Here is a 15,047-nt window from a genome sequence, read left to right on the forward strand (position 1 = left end):
AAAGAAAAGATTGTAGACAACTTTATAAACATGTCTTCATGCAATTCCAAGTGCATTATGGAGAAAAATTTTCCCATTATTTCTTCTCTTGTTAAGTTTACATCCTGCCTCATTATGTTTCCATCTTATATTTTGGCTGAAGACATTATAGCATTTTTAAAGCCCTAATTCCTGAATATAAATTCCCAATGCTATTTTCTGGCTCCAGTTTTGCAAATGTATATTTAACAAAATGTCAAACATACAAATAGATTCCATCTGTAGAGAAAATCATCTAAATTGAGGTTATATTTGATTTCAGACTGAATATAGAAAGTGTCTGGGACATAGTTCATACTCAATTAAGATTATTTATAATTGTTGTTGTTGCTATTAGTTTTTTTAAAGCTGAGAACAATATAAGGCCACTGACTTACCTATAAGAAGTAATATTCAATTTTACTTAAATTGAATTTATATATAAATTTCTTGTTGCAAATTTTATTTTGGAGATGAATATTCAAAAACTCATTTACTGCCATTAATGAAATATTAAAAAAATAAAAATAATAATATTCAGAATTTTCTTTGAATGTTTCTCTGCTAAACTAAGCTTTAAGTTAGCATCCTAGATCTTCATAAAGATGAACACTGCTATTGTGAAAAAATATTCCTTTGGCCTAATTTGATGGCTTTTTAAATAAAAAGAGAATAAATATTGTCCTTAAATATGGTCTCAAAGGGGAAGAAGACCAGTTAAGGCTAACCATCAAGAAAAAAAGCTCAGAAGTTCCTTTTTAATACATCCAATGGGGGTAAAAATGACTATAAGCAATTTCTATTATCTCTTAAGCCTTTATAACCCTTCCTTTTTAAATATATGGAATACCTGTTTTACAATTGGAATAAAAGCTAAGAGGTTTAAAATAGAAAATGTATATATGCTCTTATGGCAGTAAAGATGGGATTGTTGAGGAAGTTTTGTAGCCAGCCCTCTAGGAAGAAAAATTCAATATAATGAGGATGCCTCTCAGAAAGAGAAAATCAGCCATATTTTCTAAGGCCAGACAAAGGAAGGAAAAAATTAGTTGAGGAATCAATTTGCAACTGAAATGGAAGAGCCCTGAAGTGTTCTTATTATGTCGTAACCATATTACTCCTGAAGGGTAGAGAGATAGAGGATGTATATTTTGTTTCTGTGTATAACCAAGTATTTTGAAAAAAATTCTTAGGTGTTTTAATATATATATATATATATATATAATATATAGTAAAAGTCACATTATGTTCTACATGTTATTAAAATTTTATTTTTATGTAACTTTATTTTCTCTATCATTGAAACAGCATATTAATGTCTGTTTTAATATCACATGGATAAAACTTAATTTTCTTGTTCTTAAAAAGCTTAATTTTCTTATTCTTAAATATTTTATTGAAATATAGCTGATTTATCATGTGCTGGTTTTAGGGGTACAACATAGTGATTCACAACTCTATAGATTATACTCTAATTGAATTTATTATAAAATATTGAATATATTCCCTGTACTGTATAATAATATCTTTGCAACTTACTCATTTTATACAGAATAGTCTGTACCTGTTAATCCACTATTCCTATCTTGCCCTCCCACCTTCCCTCTTCCCACTGGTAACAACAAGTTTGTTCTCTATATCTGTGTTTGTTTTGTTATAGTCATTTCCTTAATTTTTTAGATTCCACATATAAGTGATAACATACAGCATTTTTCTTTTTCAGTTTGGTTTATTTCAATTAGCATAATACCCTCTAGGTAAATCCAGATTGTCACAAATGGCAACATTACATACCTTTTATGAATGAGTAGTATTCTATTATTATACATATATATATGAAAAGATGTAGTATGTTCATGGATTAGAAGAATTAATATTAAAATTACTATACAACCCAAGCAATCTTCAGTTTCAATGAAATTTCAATGAAAACACCAATGGTATTTTTCAGAGGACTTGAACAAAAAGTTTAAAAAAATTTTAAGGAAACACAAAAAACCCCAAGTAGCCAAATTTTCTGAGAAGCTAAAAGTTAATCTATATTCTTTTCTCTAAATGATTTTATAACCTTAAGCCCTTTTTTCTTCAATAAAAGTAAATGAAATGATTCAATATTTATTTGGAAGTAGAGAATCAAAATTGTCCAAGGCAATTCCCACATATCAGAGGGTTTTATAAGATATCTCAGGGAAGGAGTCATTAATAAATAATTGCAAACAAAGGCAGCATTTAAGTATCTCAGAATCATAAGAAAAATGATCTAGAAATTTAGAAGAACAAGCAACTAATCCCAGTTAGAGGCTGACTTAGACTTCCCACGATGGTTGGATTTCAGGTGGGACTTACAACAACGACAAATTCAATAAGTTTACAAGCTGAAAAAATTTTAGAATGTTGAAAAAGGGTATGAAACTCTGATAGTTCTAGACACTTTTATGGAATGAAATAACTTGAGCTATAAGGTATAAAGACAGTTGGTGGGAGATAAGTCTGGAAAAATAGGGTGGGATCTGATGAAGGAAATTGCATTCTAATTAACCAATTACGAGTGGAAAGATTATTACTTATCATAAGGTAACACTGGCCATAGGAATGAGATGCTATCTATATTCATAAGGCATTGTGAATTTGATAGGCAAAACAATCATTATAGCTATTGAATAAGAAGTAAATATTCTTAGTTACAAATTTATAGAAAAAAAAGTGGTAAAAAATGAGCTTTGAATAAGAAGAATCTGTCATCTTGGCACCCCATTTTTGAATCATGTCCCAAATTCAAAGGAAGTGATATCCTTACCATGACCCTTCAATTGCCTATGTTTCAGTGTAAGCTTATTGGAAAGTGTTTCCCCAGCAACACAAGCTTAGGAAAAGTGTACGGATTGATGTATTTCATTTGCATTCCACTTGTAACACAATATGGACTTCTGTTTTTAAAGATGCACTGACAGTATGAAACATAATATCACCCTGTGTTATAGAGGCCACTGATAGAATATGGCAGCTTTAACTCAAAATACTGCAGTTTTTGTTAAACTATGCTTCATACTTCACCTCATTTTGATATACAGGATGGAAATAAAATTATATGTCAGTACTAGAGTTTTGCATTAAATTGTAGTTTTTCTCTTTTTTGCCCCTCCTTGCTCCTGCAAAGGAGATAGATTTGTAGAGGACAGCATTTTTCTCATTTGTGACATATCTGCACAAATACAATATATAATTTTCAGGACAAATATTATTCCATGTGAGGAAAAAAATAATGTCCTGGGTTATTATTTTAACTTGCAAGTCTGGATGCTGTAGCTTGATATTATTTATTTGAAGTTTATGTAGCATATATTACTTGAAACTTGAAAGCTACTTTATTAATTCTAACAGTCAGAGCATTCTAAGCTAAGAAAAGCTGTCCTTCCACTTAGTTGAATGCTCAAGTACAGAAATATTAAAAAACATCGTGGGCACAAAATGCAGCAGTAAGCTGATTTGTGTGCACAAGAGGGCTGTTTGTCCTCAAAAGTGCATTCTTAAATAAGAAGAGGGTTGGAAAGAAAAGGCAAACAGCACCTTGAAGTAAAAGAACAGGAGCAGATGTCCTTTAGCTGTGTGTTTTATTGATTTATAAACACTCAGTTGGGCTCCCTCATCTCTGCAGAGTAATTTAGATATGGGAAAATATCTGTGAAATATATTGATTGTGTTATTGATTGAAAAGCCAATTGCTGTTGCACTCCTGTTTTACCATTTAAGTCCTGACACATTTTGACATATGAGCCAGCTGTGACTACCGCCTCGATTCTGCAATAAGATAATGTGAAAGCTGTCATAACCACTTCTCTGTCAGCCTTGAGGATTTACAGCATGCCAGGACTGCTATTTAGCCTGCTCTTTAACTACCTGAATAATGAGGATTTGTTAAAGCTTTCACTCCAGGACACTCATGAGTATTCACATTGGGTGTGTCTGTTAGATGCACACAAACTCTTGCTCGTTGTTTGTTTCATTTAGAAAACTGATATTTGTTGAAATAAAAAGAATACATAAATAATACATTTCTTAATATCTCCAGATTTAATACACAAATGGGAATGTTTGAATCCATGAAAGTATGTTTCCCCTTTTCTTTGGGAAAATTTGATTTCAGAACATTTTTCAGAGTAATTTTCGCTTGTTATGAATTGGGTTTATATTCCACAGCAATGAATGAATTCAGAAAGAATAAGGAAGATCCATTCCTTTCTATTTACAGATTTGTCTTTGAGATACTTGCTGCATAATAAAGGGAAATAACTTATGGAAAATTTACTGTTAGAATTTAGCTTTCAAATTTCAAATTTACTCAATATCCTTGATTTGAAAAGAAGAATAAGCTAGCTTCTCAATCTGCCCATTCAAGCTCATAAAATTTCATATGACCATATCTCCACAGAACACACTAAAAAAAAAATCTACGTTTTGGTACCGACCTCATTAGATGATTGAAACTACAAATACTGTTTCCTGTCTCTAGTCACAGAATAACAATAATGCACAAGAAAATCTCCTGTAAATCACCCTTTTGATGCATTTAGTCAATATGGATCTTTCCCAAATAAGGCTGTTTAAATGTATTTTATACATTATTAAAGTTGGTGTCCATAATATTCCTTTTATTTTCTGATGCATCTTCTCGTTGTCACACAATCTCTCTGATTAATCACAAGCAGCTGTCAATTTGTTCTTTTTAGGTTTATTTAAAAGTGCCCTTCAATTTATGTAAACCAGTGAAACAGGCCCATTGTAAGGGAGCAATGCTGATGTAAATAGCCTGGGAACCATGCTCCACATTATAAGGATGGACAGCAGATCACTCCTCTGGGAAATGAAAATGTTCATTTAACAGTATGAATGGCATACCATTCTGGCAAATGACTGACATATCAGCAGTGTTAAGCATTAGACTTGTTATTGATTTGGATCCAGCTTCAGAAAAGTTCAACATTTCTTTTCCATGTGCGGGCTTTCTATAATGTAGAATCTAACAGAAGGATGTCTTAGAGCCTCAATAGCTACTCCAAAGCAGATTTCACCTTCGCATAAAATTGTGCACAGGCTTTAATGGTAAGTTAACACGATTCTGACAAGGTAAAATCTTTAGTCCAAAAACACATGAGATTGTTCTAGAACATAGCACCAGTAAAGGTAAGATGATAGGTAGACAAACAAATGGAAATGGCAGGATTATACAACGGTTCATTGGTTCTGCAGTGTAGATCCTAACTCTACATAATCTGCAGTGAACAAAACCAAGCTATGATGCTGGAGTAGACATTTGTTCTGTAACTGCCCTCTCTCCCTCTCTACACCGGAGGTAGGGTAAAAGTAAGATCCATCCAGGAGAAGCTTTGTTCCAGGTTGTTCTTCAACCTTAGTGTGCAAAATGATTGTCCAAGAAATGTGCTGAAAATTCATGTTTCTGTTCTTCCCTCTAGAGATTCTGATTTTATAACTCTAGAATAGAGCACAGGGATGTGGTTTTATTAAAAATAAACTTTTAAATTTGGACTAATTTAACACACATACAAAACTAGTGAAACTATTAGAGTCTCATTTTTTCCCTCATTCCAACTCTTCTAGGATGAACATTTTGCATAAACAGTATAATTTTTAGTAGTAGAAAATTACCACTGGTACAAAATTATTAATCAATTTACAGACTTTAAGTTACATTAACTTTTTTATTTGTGTCCTTCTGTTATAGGTTCTTGCATTACATTTCATCATTTCTCCTTAGTCTTTTCCAGTCTGCAACAGCCCCTCAGGATCAGCTTTTAATTAATCACTTAGGTTTATGTGATAGTTTGTTTGCAAAGAAAATTAGGAGAAGCACTCATCTAGATTGTCACTTATATTCATAAATCTGCTGCAAACATTAGTTGTTAAAAATTTTAAAGGGGACTATATGAAAAATATGGAAACTTAAACTGAAACATAAGCCATGAATTAAAAAATAACATTCCAGCCTTGAAATGTTCTATGCCTTGAGAAACTTTTTTTCAATATTATTTATCTTACGGTTATTTTTGCATGTGTCCCATACTGGGGTTCAGTTCAGCCAATTACCATTCCTTAGACCCCTCCCTTGCCATTCAAAGTTAGTCTGTATCACCCAGGAGCTTGTTAGCACCGCAGAATTTCAGGCCTTGTCCCAATTCTCAGGCCACTAAATCAAAACCTACATTTTAACCAGATCTAGAGATGACTTGATTGCCCAAAAATATTTGAGAAGAATGTGAGGATCTTTGTGTATCACACACAGGGGCTGAGAGGGGAATTTCACTGGAGTCCTTCTGCACTATTATTAATCCTAAATTTACTGATACTATTATTTCTATAAATTGTTACAGTTACCTCAGATACTTATGAGTTCCCTTTGTTTCTCTTTCTGTTTTCTTATACTTGGTATAAATCCTACAATATGCTTTTATTCAAGATCCGATTTGTATTCCACATGTCCATCAGACTTGGGCTTCCCTGGTAGCTCAATTGGTAAAGAATTTGCCTGTAATGAAGGAGACACAGGTTCATTCCCTGAGTGGGGAAGATACCCTGGAGAAGGAATTGACAAACTACTCCAGTTTTCTTTCCTGGAAAATCCCATGGACAGAGGTGCCTGGCAGGCGACAGTCCATGCAGTCACAAGGAATCAGACATTATTTAATGACTAAACCATCAGACTTAGAGAGTAGGCTGTCATGCTGGACTGTATTATACTACTATTATATTTCTGAATGCTAGACTTGTTTCTATGGAGATCAAACCAGTCAATCCTAAAAGAAATAAACCCTGAATATTCATTGGAAGGACTGATGCTGAAGCTCCAATATTTTGGCCGCCTAATGCAAAGAGTTGATTCATTGGAAAAGACCCTACTTCTGGGAAAGATTGAAGGCAAAAGGAAAAGAGAGTGGCAGAGGATGAGATGGTTAGATAGCATCACTGACTCAATTGACGTGAGTCTGAACAAATTCTTGGAGATAGTGAAGGACAGGGAAGCCTGGAGTGCTGCAGTTCATGGGGTTAGAAAGAGTGGGACATAACTTAGTGACTGAACAACAACAACATAGACTTATTTGATGCACTATTCAAACATTTCATGAGTTGGCTTATTAAGGTTGTTCAGGTAAAATTGACTTTGTAAAAAATGTTTTGTGCACTTTGCCTGGATCTCAATGCTCAAATGCTGTGTGCATCTCACAGAATTAGCACTGACTTTCTGGATAACTTTGGCAAATAATTATCCTTTCTGCTTCTTATTTTTCACATATAAAATGGAGAGCCTAACATTGCCATGAATATTAACTCTCAAGGGGATCTGAGATGTTACTGAACTCTTATCACAAGTTTAACGTAGAAAATTGAGACACAGTAAAAATGTGCATAAGGTCAACAATTCATCACCAGAAAGAAAAAAGAAGTCACATCTCAGGTCTTCTAATTGTAGGCCTGAGCTTTATCCATGGGGCATGTCCTCCATTACTTACCCTTTCATATTTTTTCAGAGTGAAAGGGATCCATGTTTCTTTCCAAAGCTTTCCCTTTGACTTTACATGAAATTCCCACCACTCCAACTCTGATTTCTCCATGTCTTTCTCCATCCACGCACATGTCAAAGTTTTTTTTTTCCATTAAAAAATGACAAAAAATGAAACAAAAATATACCATTTGGCATTTATATTTCTACTATTTTCCACTTGTCTACAAATCCCTTGAGTATCTCTGCTTCCTCAGAATCCAATTACTTTTCATTCCATCTTATTCTGCCTTCACGCTTAAATGATTTATGGATACATCCCTAACTGATATCATGGACAACCTACACATTTACAAATTCAAAGGTTTTTGTTCACTCTTCATCCTTCTCCATCTCTCCAAAGTGACTCTTAACCACCCTTTTTTCTCAAAACTATGATCACCTTGTCTTTTTCTAGCATCCCTCTCTCCTTGGTTCTCAGATCTTTCCATCATTTTTTCACACAGACTCATTCATTCTCTATCATCTTTTAAAATGTCCTAATCCATCAATCTATTGGAGAAGGCAATGGCAACCCACTCCAGTACTCTTGCTTGGAAAATCCCACGGATGGAGGAGCCTGGTGGGCCACAGCCCATGGGGTCGCTACAAATCAGACACGGCTGAGCGACTTCACTTTCACTTTTCACTTTCATGCATTGGAGAAGGAAATGGCAACCCACTCCAGTGTTCTTGCCTGGAGAATCTCAGGGATGGGGGAGCCTGGTGGGCTGCTGTCTATGGGGTCACACAGAGTTGGACACGACTGAAGTGACTTGGCGGCAGCAGCAGCAGATCCATCAATCTGTATTGCTTGTTGTCTTATATACTACTTGTGACAATCTTCCAAAGTACTTTTCTTAGTCTTTTGGTTTTGTTTTTAACCCTTTTTGTCTCCTCAGTATAATGGATTTGAGCCTTTAAATATTTCCCTTTTTCCAATTGCCCTAACACTAAACCTTGTCAGTAGAGGGTGCTGGAGTAGCATTACTGAAGGAAACGGATTTTCCCTGGCCTCGGTTCTTTCTAGCCAGGCTCTTGCACCACTGATGTCTTCTCCAGGGTTCAGCTTCTATAGAACACTCAACATTCTCAGGGCCCGATGCCTGTGGTATGTGCTTTTTGTGTGACAACAAACTCCCACTGCACTCTCAGATTCTTCAGCATCAAGCTTCCACAGAAGCAGTATCTTCTGCAGTGTCCTGTGCTGCATGGTGGCCAGAAGGATTTGTCAGCCAGGAACTTTCCCAGATAAGTCTTGTGGGAGTGTCTGTATTGAGGTACCTCTGATGAGATATCCCCTTGTGAACAGCTTTCCCCAGCATCCTAGAAGGCAAATTTCTGGGAAGTTCTTCTGGTGTGGCACCACAGCAACTTCTTTGCCATTCATTGAGCCAAGGATGTGCCCTCTCAAACAAGCCCTTGATCTTGGCCTGGGAGAACTTTCTTGGGTCTTCTGTCTCAGCTTCCTTGTCTTTACACCTGTGACTCCTATATTTTTTTAGAGTTGTTGTTGTTGTTTTTACTTTTCCCTCATCAGTTCTTTATTACTGCAATTATTACATCAATTCTTTAATCCTGTAATAATTAATAATTCTTCATATTAAACTTTACCTGTCCATACTACTGTTTTCTGTCTCTTGTTTGGCCCCAGAAAGGATACAGTTTCCCCAGTGTGATATAGTCTAATTTCTCCAGAGACCACTGCCTTAGATAAAGTCTTAAAGATAGTATTCTAGAATACTAACATTAGTATTATAGTTAGTATAATAGAATAATAGTATTCGATTACTACATAGAATCCTAAGGAAGTGAGAATGAGTTAAAAGAAAAATGGGATAAGAAAGGAGAAACAGAATGAAGTGTTGTAACTAAGAAGGAGGCACCCATGATTAACAAACATAACTGACTGATGATTACCTTAGGCCATGTTCTGAGAGTCTGTATGAACTCATGGAAGTCCCTTTTGAGAATGAAGGGGAAATAATTTACCTGTTGGCTCTTAACTTCCATTGATCACAGTTTCACTCCACAGCACGTTAAATTCCCTCTATTTTAGACTGTGCCTGCAAAGATGCAAGAAGATACTTCCCATGTCTCACACCATATGAGCAAAAGCAGTATCTCTAGGCAAAAGAGGGAAAAGACACAAGGTGTGAGCATGAGATGCATCGGCACACAAAGGTGGTCAGAGCCCATACAGCACTGATCCATGCAGTGGTGGCTTGCATGGCACTAATAGTGAGTAGCTGAGGGTCAAAGAGATAGATAATAGAATATATGAGGAGGCATCCAAGATATACTTCTATATAATAATATAAAATTATATTTTATATAATTTTATAACATTTTATACTTTATATAATTTTATAACACATAACATAAAATGCATCCCATATGCCAAAGTATCACACATCTCTAACCCCAGTCACACTTTTCCTCCTGAGAACCTGTCTGTACTTCCAAATGCTTTATCAACACTCCTTCATATCTCACAAGTGCCTTAAATTGAACATATGCAAAACTGAATTCAATTTATTATTTTCAAACCAAACTCTTCCTAGTGTCTTCTCTTAGCCAAGAGACTCAGCTTTCATTTCTATATTCTTCCAAGATGGAAACTTTGATTATCCCTTGGATCTTGCCCACTGTCACTGACTTAAATTTAATTACTCAACACAACTTTTTACATTTTTCTTTAGAGATATCTCTCAAGTATGACTTCTCTTGCTGTCTGCACTGCCATGGTCTTTTTTCAAATCTGTCTTGATCATTCTTTCAAATTACTTCAGCAATTTTTGTTACATTCTCTCTAATCCCTTCAGCATGATGATTGTCTTTAAAAAAAATGATTTTGTTACTTTACGTTAAGACCTCCCTTGAGTTTCCATTGATTGCAAAATAAAAGCTCAGTTCCTGAATTTGGTATGCATAGTCATTCAGAGTGGGCACAAAGTTGTCCATACTTTTCTCATATACTAAGCTCCTATGCTTCCAGTTTACAGAACTTTGCAGCATATTATAATATTTCCCAATTTTACTGTTCCAGGACTTATATAAATGTTCTTCCCTGTGCTTAGAATGGAGAGACCTTTGTCTCATAAAACTCAGGTCAAATGTCACCTTCCCAGCAAGTTTCATAGGAAAAAGAAAATAAAACTATTTTGTCTAAGCATGTCCCACAACACATTTCCTTTTCTTTCTAAAAGTATTTATCATATTTTATTATAATTTGTTTTTATACCTATATTATCCCCATATTGTGATTTTTTTCAAGGGCTTGGACTGTGTATTATTCATTCTTGCATCTCCAGCACTCAGCATAGCAGCACTTGTACATAAACCACTCAATAAATACATGTTGAGCTGAATTTAAATGAAATAATAGGTGCAAACATATATATATATATGTGTGTATGTATATGTATAGTATTGTCACTAAAGCAGAATTTCACTTTAGCATGATGTGTATCTAATTTTAAACTTATAAAGATTTTATGTTGATGCCATGGACAGTTTGTCAACCATCCAAAGAGCAGCAGAGCTTTTTGCCAATGAGCAACAGCAGTGTATGTTGACAGTTTATTTCAGTACATTATATGGCACTCAACAAAAATTGAACAGCCAGAAAAGATGGAAAGAAAATGACTATTTTCTAGGTCTCCATCACTGCATGTAGGACTAAATGGATTTCATGAAGTTCATGTGCCTTGGTTTGCATCAGCCTTAAGTGTAAATCAAATTGATCGTCCTAAGTTGTTTGGCCCAGGACTGTCATTCTAAGGCCTACAGTCATACAGTGCCATATTATACTCTATTATTGTACACTATATCACAGCATACTGTATCTATTACAGTCATCTCATGTGGAATTATCTCTTACAAAAGGATGGAACATACCCTAACTATAATGGCCTCATCACTTGTACTAGCTTTAGTAGAAGAAGCTCTTTTAGCAACCATGTTATTACCTCTGGTATGATTAGAGGAAAGGTAGCAATTCATTCCAAGATGAAAATACTCTTCTAGAAAATATATGTCTTGAAATCTTAAGATATTTAAGATTAGTTGTACTGATAACTACATTCAGAAGTTTTCCCCTTAGAATAGTATGTTTTTTGTGTATGATGTTACAGTAGAATTTGACTTTCAGATTGATTTGTGAACCAAGAGACTTGATTCATCAGATTTTTGCACTTTTTATAAAGATAGAAATTTTCCTGTTTTTCTAGAAGTTTTGTATTTTCCTGATCAAAAAATATATATATATGTTAAATCTGCCCAATTGATTGGACCCAGTATCATCTGTACACTGACTGGAGACGTTATGTTCTGTTCTATAAGGAATAATTAGGCTTCCTTATCTGTTGGTTTATTTTTATGTTATAGACTGTATAAACACTAAAATCACTCATTTTTCTTTCTTGACTTTGGCTGGACAAAGCTTAAAGTAAAATTTGTGGTCTTTCAACAAATGCATTAGTCTTTCTACATTGACTATTTTAAATCAGCTTTCATCCCTAATTCTCTTTAGTTCCCTCCTTTCCCTTTTTGATACTTCTTTTTTATCTCCACTTAATTTAAATATTTTTTAGCATTTTTTAAATATTGGGTTAATTCATTTTTAGGAACAAGGAGGCACATTAATAAATAAATACAGAAATAGAACTATTTCAATGAATTGCCATATTTTTATTCCTTGTTCTTATTTACTGGGCTTCATATATTGGCAAAACTGCATAATAGAAACACCAAATATTCTACCTCACTACTTCTTATATATCAATATAACCTGAGAAATTCTCTCTTTAAAATTTTAAATAATCATTCTTATATCCCACACCTGAGAATTCTGACTCAAGTCTAGCATAGACACATTTATCTGTACTTTTTGGACATCTCCACCAATGAATATAACATATAGACTCATTTTATAAAAAGAAAGAACAGTTGGAAAAAATAAGATGGACCATCTCTTCAAAGTGAAAAAGAAATGGCTATAAACCCATATATGTATACTTATGAAATATGGAGAGATAGATGCACAGATATGTGTGTGTGTATATATATATATATATATATATATATATATATATATATATATAGTACTATAGACAGTAGGTAGAGAGTTGTTTGACAAAATAAGAAGGGAAGATAAAAAGGAAACAACAAAGAAAATAGATAAAATATGTTAATTTAAATCACATAAAGCTGGTAGAGATTGTATGTTAGAAATATATTAGAATTGTAGTTTCAAAGTTTTTTTGAAAAATAACTTCTTCCCTCTGTTTTCAAGCCATCAAGATAATTAGCAATATCATGTTCAAGCATGTGCCATATACTAAAGAATATAAGAAGTATTTCATATGGGCATTTATAGTATGTATAAATATATATTTATACAATTTATATAGTATATAAATACATATAGTATATATATAAATATATATACTATACAAGTATAGTATATAAATATAGTAAGTATTTATAGTATGAGTACCTCATTCTATCCTAAGGTAACCCTTTGAACTAAATATGATAATCACCATTTTTAGGTTAGCAAATTAAGATCTATTTAGGTTGATCGCTTGGCCACAGTTACACAAACAAAGATTTGGAAGTGATGGAGGTTGGATGTAAATGCACATCATTTAACTCCCAAATCTGTGTGCTTGCTTTCCACGTTTCACTGCCCTCCTTCATATATTTGTTTTTTTTTTCTCTTGATAGAATTCTGGATAATGCAAAAGTATTCCTTTATCCTTCCCTAACTTCAAACATTGTAAGAGTAATGACATAAATATATATGAGCTTGCAATGACTATTTCTGGAAGTGAGGAAAATCTAGGTAAACACTAGGCTATGAATGAGGTAAATGGCCATTAAGATTTTTCAGCTTTATTGGATATGTATTTTAAGATGTTATTTAAATAAATGACATTGGCAGTTTTCTTCTTCTTCTTTTTTTTTTTTTTTTGATTAATGGAGCCAATACCCAGATTCATTTGGTCCTAGATTCATTAGCCCCTGCTCCACTGATTTTTACTCAGTATTTCTTACAAGAGAGAATTATACCTTTGAAAGCAGTGATGCAGATAAGCTCATATTCTGTACAGTGAAACAGCTCTTCTTGAGTTTGTCAGATATTTTTTCCCCAACTGTCCTTTCTATGTGGAATGCAGTGTGAATCTGGTCTAACAACTTTAGTGTTAATTAGACTTGGCTTGTTTTATTATAAAAATATTTAGCAAGGAATAAATGTATATCTAGATTATTCAATGTTATGCGCACTTGGTAAAACTAGTTTGTAATCCTTTAATCCTATGGCTATCAGATATAATTAGTTTCAGAAATATGGTGGCTAATTTGGTTTATTAAAGGTGGCAATATAATTCTTTACTTACTTTTGTTTGCCAATTTTGAAATAAATTGTTTATTATTTTGCAGCCCATTTGACAATGTATACCCTTTTGATATTATCTTTAAACTGAAAAAGCAAGTCAACTTTGTTAAATATTCAAAGTTAAAACTAAAACTAAGCAGTGTGTATCTGAACTGACAAGGTGCCAGACTTTCAATTCTATTCAGGTAGTTTTCCTTGAACATGTGGGGGTGATATTACTGTCAGATTTGAGCTGCCTAGGAATACTTACTTTCAACAGGAAATCAACCGAGACTTGAATTTCATAATTTATGTTGGATATCTAAATGTTCCACTAGTGCCAGAAAGGTCCTAGAAAAGCCAAGCAAGATAACTTCATCGGAAAGGAATATGCTACAGACAAAGCTGATATTATGCGTAATCAGAAGAAGTAGCTAATGTAAGTGCCCTTCCAGCTCTTCATATTTCCCATTAAATGTAAATATACTCATATATTCTTGGACAGAGTAGTTTGGACAGAACTCATTCATTAATTAAAACAGGACATTTTATCATATTTTCCAGTTTAAGAAATTGTGTGTCCTAAAGTCTAAACATCTATGTGAATTTCCCTTCTAGACTCCAATGGTCAGTTAATTAAAATAGGTTCAAGTTTTTGAGTGTTTACTTGGAGCCAAATGTTGTGTTTTAAACACTCAACATGCATTCTATTATATAATTTTTCTAACCCTCTTATGTGTGTGTTTTCCCTGTTAAAACAGTGAGATATCTGAGGCTCCAGGAGGTAATTTTATTTGCCCTAGGAGAAAGAATTGGTAAATCACAGAATCATGATTCTAACTCAGGCTTCAAATTCCAAAGCACCCTCGATCATTGCTGTGATATTTCTCTCCTTCTCTGCTTCCTGAATAGAATCCTTCCTTTATAATAGATTTGTTAGAAGCCAGCACACTTGTATTTCTGCATCCTTCTATTTATTTTATTGATGAAATATTTTAAGAATTCCAACTATTGCACATAAATCCATTCTTCCTTGTTTCTTTAGCAGAAAAAGTAAGTTTGTTTTGCAAACCTTATGTTAAGATTATCTTGAAA

Source organism: Ovis canadensis, chromosome 10 (assembly GCF_042477335.2).
Source record: "Ovis canadensis isolate MfBH-ARS-UI-01 breed Bighorn chromosome 10, ARS-UI_OviCan_v2, whole genome shotgun sequence".
Classification (NCBI taxonomy): domain Eukaryota; kingdom Metazoa; phylum Chordata; class Mammalia; order Artiodactyla; family Bovidae; genus Ovis; species Ovis canadensis.